The sequence below is a fragment of the Sardina pilchardus genome, chromosome 1 (genome assembly GCF_963854185.1).
Source record: "Sardina pilchardus chromosome 1, fSarPil1.1, whole genome shotgun sequence".
Classification (NCBI taxonomy): domain Eukaryota; kingdom Metazoa; phylum Chordata; class Actinopteri; order Clupeiformes; family Clupeidae; genus Sardina; species Sardina pilchardus.
The window spans coordinates 10,648,138-10,654,273 of NC_084994.1; the positions used below are offsets into that span (position 1 = coordinate 10,648,138).

General features: G+C 41.6%; 1 long non-coding RNA gene across 1 annotated transcript; it reads right to left on the reverse strand.

Annotated features, from left to right (window-relative positions):
- Nucleotides 1-3,702: 3,702 nt before the first annotated feature.
- Nucleotides 3,703-5,029, reverse strand: LOC134098142 (uncharacterized). Its single transcript, XR_009941017.1, has 2 exons — nucleotides 4,471-5,029; nucleotides 3,703-3,853 (listed from the first exon to the last, which is right to left on the reverse strand). It is a non-coding gene; the product is annotated as an uncharacterized LOC134098142 (long non-coding RNA).
- Nucleotides 5,030-6,136: the final 1,107 nt, after the last annotated feature.

Here is a 6,136-nt window from a genome sequence, read left to right on the forward strand (position 1 = left end):
TTTCTCAGACAGGTATTAACATTTGCTCACATTTTCTCTGGTTTAAATACTCTCAAAGTTTAAACCTTCATAGAAACAGGCTATTAGAGGTTTCATACTGGTGGCGGCACATTGGCAGTCAATTTTACGCCGGGAATATTCGATCCTGTACACTTATTGCCCTCCAGCGTATCTTGGCGGTCAATGTGCCGTGTGAGGTGGGCGAAGATGTCGATTACACTACATTTCGTCCAACCCACCACCAGAGATTTAAAATCTGACTGATCAAACGCAGCAATAGCAGAGACGGCATATGGGCAATTCCATATCAGTTGGAACAGGTCCGACACCATGGTCCTCAGTTTTTCCTGATTTTTGGTGCACATGTTCCTCCATGTCTCATTAGAAGAAAACCAAAATTTTAGCTTGTTATCTTGTATCTAGCAATGAAAAAAAAAAACAGTTTTTGTTCTGTTATGGTCATGAATGGCTAGCACTCACAGTTTTAAAACTCTACATATATATAGTCCATGAGTAAGAGAACATGTTGACAAAAAATTGAGAATGTTAGTTTTCGTATTTCGAGGCTATGAGCCTTCAAAGTTGGCCAAAATGATTTGACATGGAACTACATTCTCATCTGGCGTAATAATCAAGGCAACTTGCAGCTACTGGCACTACTACTGCTTGATGTCTATGGGGACTATTTTCAGATGCTGCGTACGATATTACTGCGCCTATGGTACGTTTGCAAGTTGCCTTGATTGTTACGCCAGATGAGAGTGTAGTTCCATGTCAAATCAGCCTAGAAAAACGCCAGGTTTCATTTTCAGTTGGTCTTATTGCACTTTCTAACTTGAAAGGAGACACGTTTTAAATGGGAAAATTATCAGAAATCTTAGTCACTTTCAAACATGAAGCTAGCAGGCGAGAAGCTAATGGTCTAATCCGATTCAGTGATCTATGCTAGGCTGAAGCTAAAAGTTGTATCGCCAGACTCACAGAATGGCTGGATGAACGGGAACAAGGTAAATATCGATTGTTTTGCTCGAGGGGAGGTGGAAAATTATGGAGTTTCGTTTGTGCCAAAAAGTTCAAACAATACTTTTTCAAATTCAAACAAAAATCAATTAATCAAAATACCAAATACAAAATCTAAACAAAAAAAATAAAGTCGAAAAAAAAAATCTAAACTCGCAAACAAATTATTTGTGTAGTTGCAAAAAAAAACTGTTTGAATAACTTGTCTTTTGGTTTACAATAACAACAGTCATTTGCAGCGACATCATTCGTTTGTTTGCTCCTGGCTTTTTCAGTTTCGATTCTGGCTCTCGCGTTTGCGCTGCCTGTTTCTTTGCTTGCGATTCTGGCACAAACTTCACATGTGGGTGGGTGTCTGTGGGGTGCATTCCTATTGGCTGATGCGTTTTGACTGACAGCTTTACTATGGATTCAAGCGCAAGAGCTACCCACCTCCCCCCCAGGTAGTGGTGCAACGCTCTTTTTGGCCACTATGTACAGGTATATGCGATGTGGCGCTATTGAGCACAGTATGTCAACCGCCATATGAAGAAGAAGAAGATATTGACCACAGTAAGTAGTTCCGTGGAGCTAGCTACACCAAAGCCATCGATGGGCTACACGCGTTATGGACTCAAAACAATGGGTTTTCCTCACTACTCATTAACCCAAGGTAAGAAGTGTAATCTAATTTGTTATGGGTCTAATTTTCACGTTTATGTGGGATGTTATGGCGTAGTTGTTACAATACTGACGCTGGTTTTAAGGTATCAGATGGCTATCTTAGCATCGTAGGTTTGTCCACATACAAACGAGGCTTTTGATGAAATGTCGCACTACAGTAGCCTAAATTATGAATTCATACCATGTATTTATTTGTTCAGAAGTATATTGTTAATGTCCTCGCGTTATATAAGCGTATGTGTCCGATTATGTCATGAAATATCGCTATGTTGTCAACGGTAGTCTAGCATAGTATGAGCGCGATGGTGCGATCTATCTGTGGTCAGTTCATCAATGGCCCTGGCGATCTCTGGAGGTCCACTCTTTGTGAACGTTTGGAGACCACAGACATAGTGTAACCTTAGTTAGAGTATTGGTTCATTTGCCTGAGAAAGACCCAAGGGTCGAAACGTTACTTTTTGTAAACATGGGAGCTCAAGCAGTGTTGCCAACGTTACCTTCTTCTGTTACATCTCCCCAGGAAATGTTATTAAGCACTGTGACCAGCTCTGTCTTTTGATTAGTACATGTCTCATGTCTTTTGCTTGTGCTTGTGTGCTTGTGCAGAACAACTCATCGTGATGGAGCACCTGTACTCCCTGATACAGCAGGATCTGAGGGGATTCCTCAGACAGGACGCAGATGTGGATTGACAACATCCTGCAGTTTGACCTGTTCAACCGACCTCTTCTCTGTCCCATACACACCACACAGTCTTTGGTCAACCTCTGCTTCATTGCCATCACAACCATCGGTCCCTGTTTCATCTGCAGCACAACACAGCACAGCTGACGGCCTCTTCTCCATCTGCAGCACAGCACCACACACCAGACAGAGTCCGCTGCGTCTTTCACACACCTGGTGGATCCTATTGTGTGCCTCACATACCTGAGAGACTCTGCTCCACAGTACCTGCAGGCTCTGCCCTGCCCCACCCCTCGCACACCCGATGGACCTAGCTGTGTCCCTCACATACACAATGCGCTGTACCCCATCCCTCACACACCCAACAGATCCTGTTGTGTCTCTAACACACAGAGCAGGCTTTGCCCAGCCCCTCAGGGTGGCTCTGAAATCTGTGGCTTTCACACTCCCAACAGACGCTGCTCTCTCCCTCACACACCCGGCTGGCTCTGCCCGGTCCGTTGCACACCTGCAGACTTCCAGCCGCCACAAACCCAGCTCACCCTTCTCCTGCTGTGTCCTTTACAAACCAAAAAACACAGCTATGCTCCGCACATGACTAGCTGACTCTGCCTGGTCCCTTGCACACCCAGTGGACGTGGACACTGTTGTGACTGTTGATATTGCTGTTATTGTTGATATACATAGGTTTCTCGTTTACCAACTATACTGGCTGCGCGCGCATCCGAGAGGCAGAAAATGCCAAGCTACATTAGAAAGTTACCAAGTAGTTGGATGTTAAGAATGGTAAGCTTATATGCTATGATTAATTAAGCAATGAAAAAGTGATGTTACCTTCCAAAAAAATGTATTTATTCAGTCAGAGTTCCCAAAAGTACAGCTTGATGATGGTATTGACAAACATACTGGGAAGGCAGAGCGCCGAAACGCGTCTGTGTGAATAAATGGTGATTGCTTATGCATAGTGCGGCCTGTTCTCTTGTTTTCATTGACAAACATAGCACATCAGTTATGAAACCATGCTGTGTGATGGATGTATATCAGGTTTATGTAACAACAGGCCACATTTAATTTTATGTGTTTGACTTCATGGCGGGCCACATGAAACAGAGCAGAGGGCCGCATGTGGCCCCTGGGCCTTAGTTTGCCCACCCCTGTTGTAGTAGCATGTCAATAAATTAGTTTATCCAATCATATGAAAGGTGTTTTGACAAGGCCCTGCCTTCTGAAATACATTTCCAATGGAGTAGTTCCAGATGAATGTGAGGAGCTAGGTGGAACGAAATTCAAGTGGTGAGTCAGGTTAACATACAGTAAGTAGTATGTAGTAAGTAGTACAATTTTATTGTTCTTTATTCAAAACAACACTTATTCTAATAAAGTTAAACTGCAGGATGTTGTCAATCCACATCTGCGTCCTGTCTGAGGAATCCCCTCAGATCCTGCTGTATCAGGGAGTACAGGTGCTCCATCACGATGAGTTGTTCTGCACAAACACACAAGCACAAGCAAAAGACAAATTACATGTACTAATCAAAAGACAGAGCTGGTCACAGTGCTTAATTACATTTCCTGGGGAGATGTAACAGAAGAAGGTAACGTTGGCAACACTGCTTGAGCTCCCATGTTTACAAAAAGTAACGTTTCGACCCTTGGGTCTTTCTCAGGCAAATGAACCAATACTCTAACTAAGGTTACACTATGTCTGTGGTCTCCAAACGTTCACAAAGAGTGGACCTCCAGAGATCGCCAGGGCCATTGATGAACTGACCACAGATAGATCGCACCATCGCGCTCATACTATGCTAGACTACCGTTGACAACATAGCGATATTTCATGACATAATCGGACACATACGCTTATATAACGCGAGGACATTAACAATATACTTCTGAACAAATAAATACATGGTATGAATTCATAATTTAGGCTACTGTAGTGCGACATTTCATCAAAAGCCTCGTTTGTATGTGGACAAACCTACGATGCTAAGATAGCCATCTGATACCTTAAAACCAGCGTCAGTATTGTAACAACTACGCCATAACATCCCACATAAACGTGAAAATTAGACCCATAACAAATTAGATTACACTTCTTACCTTGGGTTAATGAGTAGTGAGGAAAACCCATTGTTTTGAGTCCATAACGCGTGTAGCCCATCGATGGCTTTGGTGTAGCTAGCTCCACGGAACTACTTACTGTGGTCAATATCTTCTTCTTCTTCATATGGCGGTTGACATACTGTGCTCAATAGCGCCACATCGCATATACCTGTACATAGTGGCCAAAAAGAGCGTTGCACCACTACCTGGGGGGGAGGTGGGTAGCTCTTGCGCTTGAATCCATAGTAAAGCTGTCAGTCAAAACGCATCAGCCAATAGGAATGCACCCCACAGACACCCACCCACATGTGAAGTTTGTGCCAGAATCGCAAGCAAAGAAACAGGCAGCGCAAACGCGAGAGCCAGAATCGAAACTGAAAAAGCCAGGAGCAAACAAACGAATGATGTCGCTGCAAATGACTGTTGTTATTGTAAACCAAAAGACAAGTTATTCAAACAGTTTTTTTTTGCAACTACACAAATAATTTGTTTGCGAGTTTAGATTTTTTTTTTCGACTTTATTTTTTTTGTTTAGATTTTGTATTTGGTATTTTGATTAATTGATTTTTGTTTGAATTTGAAAAAGTATTGTTTGAACTTTTTGGCACAAACGAAACTCCATAGAAAATGAGCGTATTTCCAAAAATGGCGGAATATCCCTTTAAGGGATCACTAAAGAGTAAAAATGGGATACAACATTTTTATCCTATTCTCAGGATGGCATTCTGATCCCTCAAACAGAAAAAAATGGGTTTACACCCCATATTGTCCTTCTAAGAGGTTCATACAAATCAAACCAACACCTCCTTCAGCCAAGACTATTTTTCATTTTTTCTAACTTCAGACATGTGCTGTGGGGATATTAAAATGGACAGGTTGGATCTACCACATTCACATGATCTACAAAGTGCCACACTATTGCAGAAAAAAAGAAATGTTGGATTTGCATTTCATCTTGTCCTTGGAAAAAGGCAATAAAAGTGGCATTTTTAGGAAAAAACGCCATTTTGGCCAACTTTGAAGGCTCATAGCCTCGAAATACGAAAACTAACATTCTCAATTTTTTGTCAACATGTTCTCTTACTCATGGACTATATATATGTAGATTTTTAAAACTGTGAGTGCTAGCCATTCATGACCATAACAGAACAAAAACAGTTTTTGTTTTTCATTGCTTTCAAAACAAATATGGGTTTGTTTCGATGAATAAGTCTCCAATGGTGGGAAGGACTGTAATTCCTTTATGATTTTGGACAACAACACAGGGTACTGCCCCAGTGTTCAAATTTTTAGAAAATAATATGGTAGCCTTAAGAGAGGAGAGGGGTTTAAAAAAAGTGGTGCTCATTAAATACAAGAATTTTCAGCCTTTTTTTAGGACGCGTCTAACCACATTTGAAGAGCCATATCTCAGAAACTAAACAAGATACCTAGCTAAAATTTTGGTTTTCTTCTAATGAGACATGGAGGAACATTTGGACCAAAAATCAGGAAAAACTGAGGACCATGGTGTCGGACCTGTTCCAACTGATATGGAATTACCCATATGACAATGGTTTAAATCCACAAAACTTGCAGTCATTTAACGTTGACTAGCACAGAATGCAATCGGTTGTCATGGACTATCCTCCATCGATAAATTAACTCCTACTTGTCAGTCCTA